This window comes from Gigantopelta aegis, chromosome 12 (genome assembly GCF_016097555.1).
Source record: "Gigantopelta aegis isolate Gae_Host chromosome 12, Gae_host_genome, whole genome shotgun sequence".
Classification (NCBI taxonomy): domain Eukaryota; kingdom Metazoa; phylum Mollusca; class Gastropoda; order Neomphalida; family Peltospiridae; genus Gigantopelta; species Gigantopelta aegis.
Genome location: NC_054710.1, coordinates 23973753 through 23988490, shown reverse-complemented (window position 1 = coordinate 23988490; position 14738 = coordinate 23973753). Strand labels below are relative to the sequence as shown.

General features: G+C 38.0%; 2 non-coding genes across 2 annotated transcripts; both read right to left on the bottom strand.

Moving 5' to 3' along the window:
• Positions 1–14105: 14105 nt before the first annotated feature.
• On the bottom strand, positions 14106–14177 carry Trnaq-uug. Its single transcript has one exon. It is a non-coding gene; the product is annotated as a tRNA-Gln (tRNA).
• A 210-nt stretch (positions 14178–14387) lies between these two features.
• Trnaq-cug lies at positions 14388–14459 on the bottom strand. The gene has a single exon. It is a non-coding gene; the product is annotated as a tRNA-Gln (tRNA).
• Positions 14460–14738: the final 279 nt, after the last annotated feature.

Below are 14738 nucleotides of genomic sequence, written 5' to 3'. Positions count from 1 at the left end.
TTCCAATATGCACTTAGTCCCGCTGTGGAGGCCATGTGGCGAGTAGTTAGTAATACCTCTGCGAGTGCGGGTTTTACAACCGCGATTTTGGCGACGATGGCGTCAGTAGTCTCACGATCAGAGAGAAATAATACCTACGCTAGGAGAGATGAAATATGAGATGATACGTGAGGTGCCGCCTTGTTCCCCCAGGCCAATTCTGATTTTGGAATAAATAGCTAGGATTTAGAGATATCGGGAGAACGAATTTAGGACGGCTCCTGGGAACGTTAGTCCGTTTGGACTTTGGTAAATATCATTTCTGCTCTGTGTATAACCTTGATGTGATTGATGTGACTTAAATATTTTAATACTGTATTATACCAATATTCTTTAGACAGTGTCTTCGGTCATCTGACAAAGTAAATCGTAGACTTCTTGTTCTAACATTATATGAGTATTTGGTAATATAAAGCTTAGCCAGTCATCCTAGAAGACCTAGGTACACTGTAGGTTATTGTCTTTATTGTGATAAGTATTAATTCTGTGTTACAAGGTTACTGAATGAGTAGTTAGGGTTAATTAAAAATTAACCCGTTAGGAATAGAGCTGTAATTCCTTTATTAATTAAGTTCCCCAAGAAGCGTTCTAAATTATCACACGTTACTGAACGAGTAGTAAGGGTTAATTATAACTTAACCAGTTAGGAATGGTGTTGTAATTCCTTTATTAATTAACTTCTCCTGGAAGCGTTTCTCAATTATCACACGTGTGGGTGTGGTGTAACGGTGAAGTGATTCGCATATTGTGTAACTAGACACCTAGAGATTAACTAATTAAGTGATCAGTTCTGGGTTGTTATTATTGCTGTTATTAATTTACTACTACGGCTGTACATTTGTCAGCGTAGATTAATACAGATTCCAAAGTGTATTGTGTTTTTGTTGTGTTTTTTAGAGAACTAACGTGCTATATTAATATATACTTTATATAAGATCGTATCTCTGATCATACCTAGAGACGAGCCATACTAGGTTTAACAGCCTGTTACAGAGAGATCTAATAGATATACAGTTAGGAGAGATTTTTGATAATCGTCTTTTATTCAGTTACGGGAATTATAGAATCCCCGTGACAATATTGATTGCATGTATAAGCTGCATTTTAAATATGTTCTATAAAGCTGCATCCTAACCGGACGCGCACGACGCGAGCGACGCGAGCGATTGTTTTTAGAAACCATTGATTCAACTGCTGCATCCTAACCGCACGCGTACGGCGCGACGAATTGATGTAGTCGAGCGCGCGACAAAATACCGATAGGACATGAGCGACAAACATATATTAACTAATCAAACAACTATTGCTTGGCAGTTTCAACTGGTGATAACATTTTAAAAAGAAGACTGGCGTTATGGTCGCGGCCGGTTAGGATAGAAATATTGTGGCGTCACACTCATCCGGTTAGGATACAGCTTTAAGATGACATTTTAATACACTGTATGTCTGTCTCTCTGTTTCCCAGTATCATTCATTGTCGTCGAAACCAACAACTACTCAAATTGCAACACTCCGCATGCATCGTCATTTCGCAGATATTATTATGCTCAATTATTTAAAGTGCTAAAATGTGTTGTATATTTGTGGGCAGATATTCTGAGTGGAATATAAATAAATTGAAGAACTATACTTAACTCAATGCGGTGGTATGCACTGCATGCGTGAATTATTAATTGATGTAATTTGCGTGAAGTCTACTTAGGTTACGCGTTCGTTTCGTTAAGGGTATATGTTCAGCGTTCTCTCTCTCTCTCTCTCTCTCTCTCTCTCTCTCTCTCTCTCTCTCTCTCTCTCTCTCTCTCTCTCTCTCTCTCTCTCTCTCTCTCTCTCTCTCTTTCTCTCTCTCTCTCTCTTACAAATATAATTGTGTTAAATTGTATTGGTATATTTAAACGTAAAAAGGAATAGTATTCCATTCATAAAGAATAATTAATTGAAATATATATTTTAAAACCATAATGAGAATTTAGCAAAGGAAACAGAATAGCTGAGTGCAGAAAATAACAAAATTGACATTATTACTTGAAAAGAAAAAAGAAAGGAAGGAAATAAAGCAATAAACCCGAGAGAATGCATAAAAACACGGATATTATTTACCGTTAGCTTGCTTGCTAAACACGAGGGAGGTATAGTTCTTCACCCACGTTTAAACAAAATAACTTTTTTTTTTTTTTTTTAGATTAAACATCAAAGCATGCGTCTTTTTTAATATATTGCAGTCTTTGTGAGTTGTCTAATTTTTTTCTTCTTTCCTTTTTTTTTTCTTTTTTTTTTGTGTGTAAAATTATTGTCCTGTCAATGATTTGAAGTCTAACCTTCTTTGTTTGATTAACATGGCATTTAATGCGTGTTCAGTGCCGTTTTTTCCTTGTTTAACGACACCACTAGAGCACATTGATGTATTAATCATCGGCTGTTGGATGTCAACAATTTGGTACGGTTGACATGTAGTCCCAGGGATCTTTTATATGCACTATCCCAACGACAGGATAGCACATACCACAACCTTTGATATACCAGTCGTGGTGCATTGGCTGGCACGAGAAATAGCTCAATGAGCCCACCGACGGGGATCGATCCTAGACCGACCGCGCATCGAGCGAGCTAATCACCAGCGTATGTATCCATATTGAATGCAACTTCTTTCTGTAATCAATACCTAACTTTATTTAAATAAATAAATACATTTAAAAAAAAAAAAAATCTATTAGACTCCGAGGCTATGGGAATATCACTGTCGCCTGTTTCACTGAATCAAGGCTACGTTAAATCAAGGTTTCCCTGACTACTGATTATAGCCGATGATTAAATAATCAATGTGCTCTAGTGTTGTAGTTAAACCAAACAAACATTAACTGCATGTAACAGAGGTCCGCAGAACGATGTCTGGGACCTTCACGTTTTAAAAATCGGCTCAATATTCCTTTTTTATTGGGAGTTGTCCCACTTTCCCTTACCCCAGACATGACCCGGAATGCCATAACGTCACATTGCATGGTTACGTGTTTGTGAAATATGCCACAATGAACATCAAAACAACATACCAAACCCTACCCCATCGACCTCACTAGAACTAAAAGCGATCACCCAGCTGAACTCTTGCATTAATAAACGGTAAAAAAAAGTTTGTCTTGTTTAATAAGGCCTAAACAACTTCATTTTACAGTTTAACAGTTCTTGAATTATGTTTTACTCTAATAATTCTTTAGACTCGGCTAGGTTGAAAGAAAGTATTTTTCCTCTTCCATATCACTGCATCTTTTTTCTCATTCTCATTCGGTAAATAAATAATTATTTACACGAAAAAAAAAAAAAATGGCTGAGAAAAAGCTTTTTATTTGACAATGTTATCCTATTTACCGTGTTTCTTTCTTGGGTTAAATATAGTTTAAAACCACAAATTAACGATAAGCTGTATAAGAGAGGTTTTAATCAGAAAATATCGCATTACCACAGACATTCAAAAGAACATTCAAGTAATAGCTCATGACATAGAATCTGAAAAAAATCGTTCTTAAATAAGAAGATCAAAGTGAATTTTATTGTTTAAAATTTAAATAACCACAATTTGTGCCCTTTAGATGATGAATTATATATGAAAACTGTTAGGCTATTAGTTTATTTCCACTTGTATGTAAAGAAAACAAGTATTGAATAGGAATTAAATGTAATACTAGGACAAAATTTAGGTTTTACATAATTAAAGAGAACAATAATAATTTGATAAACGAGTGTGGGGTAGGATAACGGGTAGCGAACGTGTTATACAATCATTTGTTAGTCTAGGTTGCATAGAGTACTTGCTGGGTAACCTCTGAATACCCAGCCAGAGCACCACGACTCGTATATCAAAGGCAGTGGTATGTGCTATCCTGTCTCTGGGCTCCGACGCCATATAACCGTAAATAAAATGTGTTGAGTGCGTCGTTAAATAAAACATTTCCTTCCTTCCTGTCTCTGGGATGATGTATATAAAATATCCTTTGCTACCAATAACAAAAAAATTAAAAATGTAGAGGGTTTCTTATCTAAGACTATACGTCAAAATTACCAAAGTGTTTGACATCCAATAGCCGCTGATTAATACATCAATGTGTTCTATAGGCTTCGTTAAACAAAACAAAATTTAACTTCAACTCTAAAAGTATTCGGGGCTGACTCCTGCGCCCACCCCTCCTCAGAAAAATAGCATCTCCCACGCCTTCATACTAAAGTTCTTCGGGTAATTAATAATAGAAAACTTTGTACATGATATGTAAGGAAAACGACCGTGAAACATAAAAACATTAAGGAAATCGATCTTTTACGATCACGCGATGCGATCCATCTAGCTTGTAGTCGTTTTTATTATTGGCAAGTAATAAAATTTCAGCTAATATGAATTCGATTGGGCGTTTGCGTGTTTCAATGGTGTTATGTCCCTGCCTATAAATAGTCCGTACAACGGATGCTAACATTCTACGGTTCATCTGAATATTAAAGTAAAATGTTCCTGTATTCGGTGCAATAAAGTATTTTTAGCTAATATCTGCTTTTTATGGAATGCATTTTAATTGAAACTGATTATGCTTGCAGTTTATCCCTTGGTACATTCATTTTTTTTTATCCCGTGTAGATTTCATATTTTAGTGTTTAATGGAGCTCAAACGATTTACAAAGTGCAGGTTTAAATTTCTTATAGTTATGTTGATGAAAATAGTATATGTATCATACAAAACAAATTATTACCTATAAATAGATTATAACTAGTTAATGACGTAGGACATCAGCTTTATCTTATTACGGTAAGAATGGGAACTTCCGCGAGGCTTGTCGTGCGGAATTTTTCATCCGGCCTGAACAGGATAAAGCCGATAACCTACGTTATTAACTAATTATTATTTTTTTATCCTGCAAACCTCCAACCAGCATGATTTTAATAAGTTATTATAAGTAATCTTTATTTAAAATAAACGTCCATTTAAAGACCCAAAATGATGGTGGAGGGGGAGGGGGGGGGGGGGGGGGGGGGGGGGGGGGGGGGGGGGGGAGTCACAAGGGTCCAGTGGTAAATAGATTTCTTGAAGCGCGGTCGGCCTAGGATCGATCCCTGTCGGTGGGCCCATTTAGCTATTGTTAGTTCTTGGCAGTGTACCACGACTGGTGTATCAAAGGCCGTGGAATGTACTATCCTGTCCTCCCTTAAACTATATATTAAAAATGGCCGATGATTAATAAATCAATGTGCTCTAGTGGTGTCTTTAAAAAGCAAAAACCTTTATCCTGCAGACCGTAAGAATTAAGGAGAAAAGCTATTATTTCTGTTATTTCATTATTTCTGTTATTACATTGTCAGAACTAGCCTAGTTGCGCACATAATTGTAGTGTTTAGCTTTACAGGTGTCCCATACCTGTTCCAAGCACAATGCTTCGACTTTCGACTCCAGGACCCGTGCTTATAAAACTTAAAGTCAAGACTTTAATAAAGTCCAGACTTTAACGTAATGCTATTTGAATGGCGTTGCCATGACGTTAAAGTGTGGACTTTATTAAAGTGTAGACTTTAAGGCTTATAAGCACGGGGCCAGGAGCATGTCATTTTGAAATAATTACATTTCCGTTACATTCATTACAACGTAACGTCATCCCATTGGTCCAGACGTAGCAACGGGAGTTTGTTCATTTCTGGATGCATGTAAAAATTACGTCGTCGGAGAACGTCATACCCGATGACGTCATTTTATATTGGCAATTTGTCTTACTGGACTTTATTGTTTTAACCAAAACTAATTATAATTGTAAACTGACTGTCGTGTGTTCTGTATTGTGATTGGTTAATTACATTCTTTTTCCGAGATCAAATAGACAATAACACCCGGAAAGCTAATGACGTCATTAGAAAGTGACGTCATTAGCAATTGGAACAGGCGAACTTGATGATTCAAGGGTTTACAGTTAGATTGTAGCCAGGTATTTTTTTCAAGAAATGCCAAATATACAGTTAGTTCTGTAGAAAAACGATTCAATTTACAATGGACATAACCATATGGAGTTTTTAGATTTGCGGATGTTATTGTCTATTTGATGCCCGCAAATGTTTAATTTTTGACCTCAGGCTAACGCCTTCGGTCAAAATTGACATTTGCGGGATCAAATAGACAATAACACCCGCAAATCTAAAAACTCCATATGGTTATCTCCTAAATAAAATATAAATGTTTAATGTTATTATTTGTACGTATGTTTCAGATTTAATTATAAGTATTGTCTGTTATTTCCTTTCGTTCTTCTGGGTATGAACAGAAAAAGAAAAAAAAAACGTATGTGAGAACTGCTTCGCCGATTCACACAGTTTGCGGAAAAATTGTTTTGTACATACCCCGATGAACGTAAAATAAATAACAGACAATCCATAAATAGTGCAACCATATGTGAAACCCGTATTGGGACAGGCTGTTCACTTACAAAGTGCGAATGATGCATAGATTCAGACGAAATAGTGCGTTTTGTTTAACGACACCACTATAGCGCATTGAATTATTAATCATCGGCTATTCGATGTCAGACATTTTGCAATTCTGACACGTGGTCTTCCGGGGAAAGATTTTTGTATCAGTAGAAAGGGATCGTTTATACTCGTGTTCCCACAGGATAAGCCATGGTCTTTGATATGCCAGTCGTGGAACACTCGTTGGAACCGGAAACCCCAGTCGATCTGCCGAGCTGTAGTCACCTGCCCCAAGTTCCATACAGCAAACATTTCGCTAACGTTCGCGAACTATTCGATTGGTTCGCGACGTGGCCATTTGCTTTAACGTGAAGCGCGTAAACCAGTCTAACAGATGTATGTCTGCTCGGTCTGGTTGAACGTAGTCCTGAAATCGATCCACGGAGCAGTCACCATCTTGTCCTTAGAAACAACTAATCTGTTCTACACTCTGTCAAAATCTTCTCTTGACTCTGTCTTGCACAGCGTCGGGACGTAGTTCAGTGGTAAAAGGTTCGAATGATGCGTGGATGATCTTGGATTGATCTGCGTCGGTGAGTCGACTGGGCTAGCTCCAGTTCCAACCAGTGCACCACGATTGATATCAAAGGCCGTGGTAATTGCTGCCTCGTCTGCAGTATGGTGCATATAAAAGAACCCCCTATCTCTCTCTCTCTCTCTCTCTCTCTCTCTCTCTCTCTCTCTCTCTCTCTCTCTCTCTCTCTCTCTCTCTCTCTCTCTCTCTCTGCTACCCGCTCTTTCTTTGTCCCTCTCCCTCTGCTGCTGTTGCTGCTGCTGATGTGATGATGATGATGATGATGATGATGACGACGATGATAATAATAATAATAATAATAATAATATAGCTATATTTACAAATTGTAGGGATTCTACAAGCAGCTGTTTCTTTTTTCTTTTCTACCTCTAACAATCTTTTATAAGGAATAATGCCATAATCCAGATAAATAATTACCGCGTATTAAAAATGCATGCTGAGAACCGATCGTGTTCAGCTTTACGTAACGGAAAGTCAGAACACGTATAGAGGAACTAGACCCTACTTCTTAATTATGTCAGGTTCGCGTTTTAGTCCGTGTTTTACATGCATCCTTGATTATCCCTTCCCGTTACGTGACGCTGATCTCGTAAAGATAAGACTGGTTCCATGCATGTATATTTAATACACGGAAATCATTTACCACGATTATGGCATTATTCTTCACAAAGGATTAAAGGTTGGTTGGTGCGGATTCAAATTGTTGTATTGGGTCTAGTATAGAGTGAGTTTTAGGGCCAAATTTTATCCTAATACGTTTCAGGCACGCGGTCCTGCGCATGCACCTCGGTTGCTACCTGGGCTGTCTTCCTAGGACAGCAAAGAAAATGTTTTATTTCAAGACGCACTCAACACATTTTATTTACGGTTACATGGCGTCGGACATATGAATAAGGGCCACACAGATATTGAGAGAGGTAACCCGCTGTCGCCACTTCATGGGCTACACTTTTCGATTAGCAGCAAGGGATATTTTGTCCCGCAGACAGGATAGCACATACCACGGCCTTTGATGTACCAGTCGTGGTGCACTGGCTGGAGCGAGAAATAGCCCAATGGGTCTGGGATCGATCCCAAACCGACCGCACATCAAGCGAGCGCTTTACCACTGGTCTACTTCTCGCCCCTCGTGGTTAATGATAAAGAAGGAGATGCAGTGAGTTTCTATCAATTCATTAAAGAGACTATCCTGAGATTGCAACAACTAGTGTTACATATTTTCAGTTATAAAATTTAAAGGGACATGCCCTAGTTTTTAAAAGCTAAGGCATATTTTCACCTGGACCCTAGTTTCAACCCGTAAAAATTAACACTAAGTTTGGTTAATTTACAAACCTGTAACACATTTGGATACAACAAAGTGAAACAAGAGTCTGTTAAATACACTTAAAAATAGACTAAAACGCGACTACATTTTTCAGACGCACGTGCGTTTTTGTTTTTTTTAAATATGAAAATGCATTGTGTGGTATTAAAAACACCAGGATGATCAGAAACACGTCGACTGTACGGGAATGAACAATCTAAAGAATAAAATATAAGTAATGTTTGATTTCAGTGATCATAAATGGCTCTAATAGTGAAACATGTGCCTTAGTGTTTAAAAACCAGGGTCTGTCCCTTTAATTAATTTGAACAACTAAATTTGCATCTTTATATTGAACGTGTTTCTGGATGTCCTAATATTTGTAATTGCTCAAATTTCAGTTTGGGCTAAGATAAACATTAGGGTATTAAGCAGCGCATGCCATTGTGTACAAACATTGATATTTTATAGATGAAAATGTATTAAATATGTACCTTTAGTCGGTAAAAATGCTCAGGTACACGAACATCTTTTACAGTGGATGGAATGGATATGTAGAATGACAAGATGGCTACAGGCTAGTGGTTGTTATAGTGGTAAAAGATGTACAGATATAATTCAAAATGACTATACATATTTTTTTAAAGGCACACGGAGACAAAACGACCAAATATACATTGTAGTTATAAGATTTTTATAAGTCAGTACTTTAAATAATATTTAGAGTGTTATTTCAGATGATTGTCTGTGGTTTGATGAAGTTGCGTGTAATTTCAGAAATAATTTACACAATTCCCGGAAGGTGCTTAAGCTATTACTGCAGATCTTCTAGAATTTTTATAAAATACACTAGCCAAGGGATCAGTGATTTAAAAAAATTACTAGCCACGATTAAAAATTCACTAGCCCTACTTCTTTTTAAGTTGACAAAATTGTACTAAATAATAGTAATAATCAGAGGTGTCACCTAAACAGGGATGTAGAGCTTAAAAACACTAATGGCCCGATCACACTGGCCCGAATGCCATTCCGTTTGTTTTCCGAATAGGAATTTGGGTGTTCGGGGAGCGAACGGATCATATTCGGGAATCATTCGGTGTGTTCTAGGAGCATACTGGCTGTTCGGCTCCGTACGGATTCATACGGAACGGCATTCGGGAGATCCAAAAATTTGTTGTGCATGTTCAAAATAATTTCCTTCGACCATCCGAATGTGGCGTCCATGTGTATTCGGGAAGCATTCTAGGAGAACGGAAAACGTTCGGGAAGCATGCGTCTAGTTCTTGGTGCATTCGGAATGAAAAGTTGGAGGTGCTGGGTTCCGTATGCTTTCCGAACACCCCGAATGGACCTAGAACATGACGAAAGCTTTCCGAACGTTTTCAGTATCCTTTCCGGATTTTTTTTTCATTTATGCCGCTGAATGTATAACGAATAGCCAGAACCCTTCCAGTATTCTTTTAGAACATATTCCGAACTGCTCGTACACTTCCAGAATGCACAGTATGTTCCATATGCTTTCCGAACACCCCGAATGGACATAGAACATGACGAACCCTTGCGGGGACGCATGTGGAACGAGTTCGGTCCATTCTAGGTCGATTCGCCGTGTTCTGAAAGCATTCGGAAAGCATACGGAAAGCGTTCGGAAAGGAAAACTTTCGAAGTCAACATGCGGGAAGTATTCGGTCTATTCTGAAAGCATTCTGAAAGCATACTGAAAACATTCGGAAAACAAACGGAAAGCATTCGGTGATACATTGGGGAAAACACATTCGGAGGGACATTCGGCCAGTTTAAAAAATCACACCACTTTCGTATACGGAAAACAAACGGAAGCTCATTCGGGCCAGTGTGATCGCCCCATAACATTGAGGGTTGAGGTCGGGGCATGATATTCATATTTACGAAATAGACTTAACTGCAACATTTGACCAAACAGTTTCACTAGCCGTCGGGCATGGCAGTAGTAGTTATTTACTAGCCCAACATTGAATATCACTAGCCATGGGAGTAGGACTACCACCATCTAGAAACCCATAGGCGTACGTGATTTCAATATTGTAGGGGGCAATCTACATTTTGCCCGAATTAAAAGAAAATGTCCAAATCTGTATAACACCACTTATTCATATTAACATTACTACCAAACAGCTGCAAACGAATCACTACGCAGTTCTACATGGATTAGTGGACGGGACGCAGCCCATTGGTAGAGCGCGCGTTTGATGAGCGGTCGATGTGGGATCGACCCCCGTCGGTCGGCCCATTGAGCTATTTCTCGTTCCAACCAGTGCACCAGGACTGGTATATCAAAGTCCGTGGTATGTGCTATCCTGTTTGTGGGAAAGTGTATATAAAAGAGCCCTTTCTGCATTAGGAAAGATGTAGCGGGTTTCCTCTAATGACTACGAGTCAGAATTACCAAATGTTTAACATCCAATAGCCGATGATTGATTAATCAATGTGCTCTAGTGGTGTCGTTAACCACAAACCTTTTTGTTCGTGGATTACAACTGATTTTGAGGGTAGTATGATGGAAATACAGGGTGAACTTTATAATCAGGCTTACGTTATTAAATGAACTCATGGGACCGGCCTCGGTGGCGTCGTGGTTAGGCCATCGGTCTGCAGGCTGATAGGTACTGGGTTCGGATCCCAATCTAGGCATGGGATTTTTAATCCAGATACCGACTCCAAACCCTGAGTGAGTGCTCCGCAAGGCACAATGGGTAGGTGTAAACCACCTGCACCGACCAGTGATCCATAACTGGTTCAACAAAGGCCATGGTTTGTGCTATCCTGTCTGTGGGAAGCGCAAATAAAAGATCCCTTGCTGCCTGTCGTAAAAGAGTAGTCTATGTGGCGACAGCGGGTTTCCTCTAAAAAAAAACAGTGTCAGAATGACCATATGTTTGACGACCAATATCCGATGATAAGATAAAAAAAAAATCAATGTGCTCTAGTGGCGTCGTTAAATAAAACAAACTTTACTTTACTTTCGTAACTCTTGGAGATTTCTTGGGATTTTTAACATGTAATTGGTGTTTAATTCGGCTAAAAAAAAAAAAAAACTATTCTGAGAAATATTGACATAAACCGAGTCATGTAATATCCCCTCATTAATTATAAATGTTTGAACTCGTTGATGTTTCTTTTTGCAAGTGCACAGTTACGTAATCAGAAGGGAATATTAAAAATGTATATAGGTCAAAAACGACGAACGAAATTGACTACTGAAGGAAGAAAAAAATTAATGTTTTATTTAACGACGCACTCAACACATTTTAATTCAGAACCACACATATAATGAGAAGAAACCCGCTTCCCCTAGGCAATGAGCTACTTGTTTTTACAATTAGCCGCATGGGATAGTTTATGTATTTTGCTCCGCCCAAGACAGTGATTCAAGACTGCTGTATATATAATGGCCGTAATTCAAATGTTAACCAGTTTCGGGCATTTTTGTTTAATTAGGGAAAACGTCAGCCCGGCACCTATAATAATGGAAGATTTTGCAAAGTGTCGAAGTAATCATGTTAAACACCAAGTCACGTTCATCGCACCTGGACTCACAAGCGTTCGAGACGGGGAGGAGCGGGGAGTGTGTGTGTAGGGGGGGGGGGGGGGGGGGGGGGAGTAGTGACTAAGTACCTGCACTTAATGCTGGAGAGAAACCTCAAATTCAGGCAAAAATGGTAGAGATATTTGGGCAAAATGTGCTAACCTTTAACCTTTTTACCATGTATTTCCATCTTTCTAACCACCCCTCCCCCCCCCAACCCCAAATAAAAAAAAAAAAAAAAAAAATAATAATAATAATAAAATAAAAATAAATTATATTAAAAAAAATAATAATAATAATAATAATTAAAAAAAAATTAAAAAAACATTTAAAAATTAAAATAAAATAAAATAAAATAAAAATAAAATAAAATAAATAAATAATTGCATTACATGTAAAATGCGTAGTGATTTGTTTGCAAGCCCATATAGGTGTTTGGTTGTGCTAATATCAATAAATTCGGGCATTTTAGTTTAATTCCCGGACAAAAAAATCAGTCTTTCCACTAACAAAAACGTCTACGTCTGAACTATTTAAACAAAACAAAACATTGCAAAGAACGCATATCTCTACACAAAGCACTGTTACACGAGTTTATGTAATGTGTCACTGCTTTAACAGGGTATTGATGTTGTAGTGTAAACCAGTGTGCGGGAGAGAAGAGAATCGTAATAAAGACAATATTTCAAGCACGCGATGTTTGACTCAGTGCACACTGTACCGGGTACAACCGGAGCTAGATGTTATATTACTTTTCGACAAACACATATTTGTGTGTTTGGACAGTGCTGATTCGTGACGATGCTGCAGTTTCAACGTGAATACACTGACTTCCAGACAAACACTGCACTGGCAATGTAAACCGCGGACGTAAATAGCGTGCAGTATAATGGGAGAAAATCTGCACGGCATTGCTGAGTTTCAAATACGATTACAAATACAACAGAATGGATTATAGCGCGCGGACGAGGTTGTGAAATATTTTCAGAAGGGTTAAATGTTGTCGTATGAATGATGTATGGACCTATATGACCTTTAGTGTCCGCTTTATATGTTGATAATGAAAATCAATAAGACTCTCTTTTCTCTCTCTCTCTCTCTCTCTCTCTCTCTCTCTCTCTCTCTCTCTCTCTCTCTCTCTCTCTCTCTCTCTCTCTCTCTCTCTCTCTCTCTCTCTCTTTCTCTCTCTCTCTCTCCTCCCTTTGATTATGTGTGTTTGTTCGCACGTGTTTTCTGTAACCACCATTGTCTCTTTATCAGAATACCAAATGCTGAGGTATGTGCTGTCCTGTTTGTAGGAAAAGTCTAAGAGCATATGAAGAGTTCAGGCGCAAAAACGCGATACAAACCATTTTCTTTATAGTTTTTAGTTTAAGCAATTATTGTATGTCAGTAAAGGTTAATCGTAGGCCCGCTAATTTGCTGCAAAACGTGATTGATTCTTATGAAATTGTATTGGGTAAATCCCTTTTTTTTTCTTCTTTTTTTTTTTTATCAAAACGCGATATACGCCAAGTAAAAAAACAATTTTTACTGAAAATTAAAAATGGATATATCGCGTTTTGCGCCTGAACTCTTCATATATACACTTGCTTGCCACTATTCCTGAAGGGTAGTTTATGTGACAGACATGGTTTCCTTCCTTGTAAACCATAAATTAGAAGCCAATGGCCATAATTTAAAACGTTAAACAAACAATCTACTGTTTTTATTCAAAGTCAATTCAGTCAGCAAATTATTGTCTTCACTCTCTCTCAGCCTGTCTCCCTTCTCTCCCTTCTCTCTGTCTCCCCTGTCTCTATCCATTTTTAATCCCTAGCTCTCCTTCTATGTTCCCTCTTTATCTTCCTCTATCTTTCTATTTCTATCTGTATCTGTCTCTGTCTCTCTACCATGTCTGTGGTAAAGATTAATAGCATATAGACGATTTATTCCTAGTATTCGAGAAGATCAGCTTATGTTACCTCCCTTGTAAACCTAATAGTACAAACCAAATACCCATAATTTAAACAAACAGTATATTGTGTTTTTATCCAAAGTTTGTTCATTTCCCAAATAACCTGACGTATTTTATTTTTACAGTTTCATTTTCTTATTTTGTTTACTTTGTTTTGTTGCTTTTCGTGAGTTTTTATTATTAAAAAAATAACAATAAAAACATATAAAATTAATCAGGTTCCACCGAGATTTGAACTCGGATCGCTGGATTCAAAGTCCAAAGTGCTAACCATTACACCATGGAACCTACTGAGTCAGTCCTTAAATTAGCTCTAGGTACGATGATACAGTCTCTCCGTCTCTCTCGCTCTGTCTGTCTGTCTCCGTCTCCCTCTCCCTCTCCAGTGTTCACCATAAATTAGAAGCCAAAATAGCCATAATTTAAAACGTTAAACAGTCTACTGCTTTATTCATAGTTATTTCAGTTAACGTTAATAAAACGGCCTAAAAGTAAATCAGGTTCCACCGAGACTTGAACTCGGATCGCTGGATTCAGAGTCCAAAGTGCTAACCATTACACCATGGAACCTACATAAATAGACTTTTAATTGGAGCAAGGTGCGAAGATATATGCGTCTTTCATTACACCCTAGGTGAACTCATTATCTGATTATGTTTTTTCTCGTCCAAGTTAGTGTCCCACGACTAATAATAATAATTATATAAAATGCCGTGGTATGATCTACCCTGTCCTTGAGAGACTTTGTTTTGTTTATCGACACCACTAGAGCACCTTGATTTATTAACCATCGTCTAATGGATAACAATCATTTGGTAATTGTGACATATAGTCTTAGAAAAGAAACCC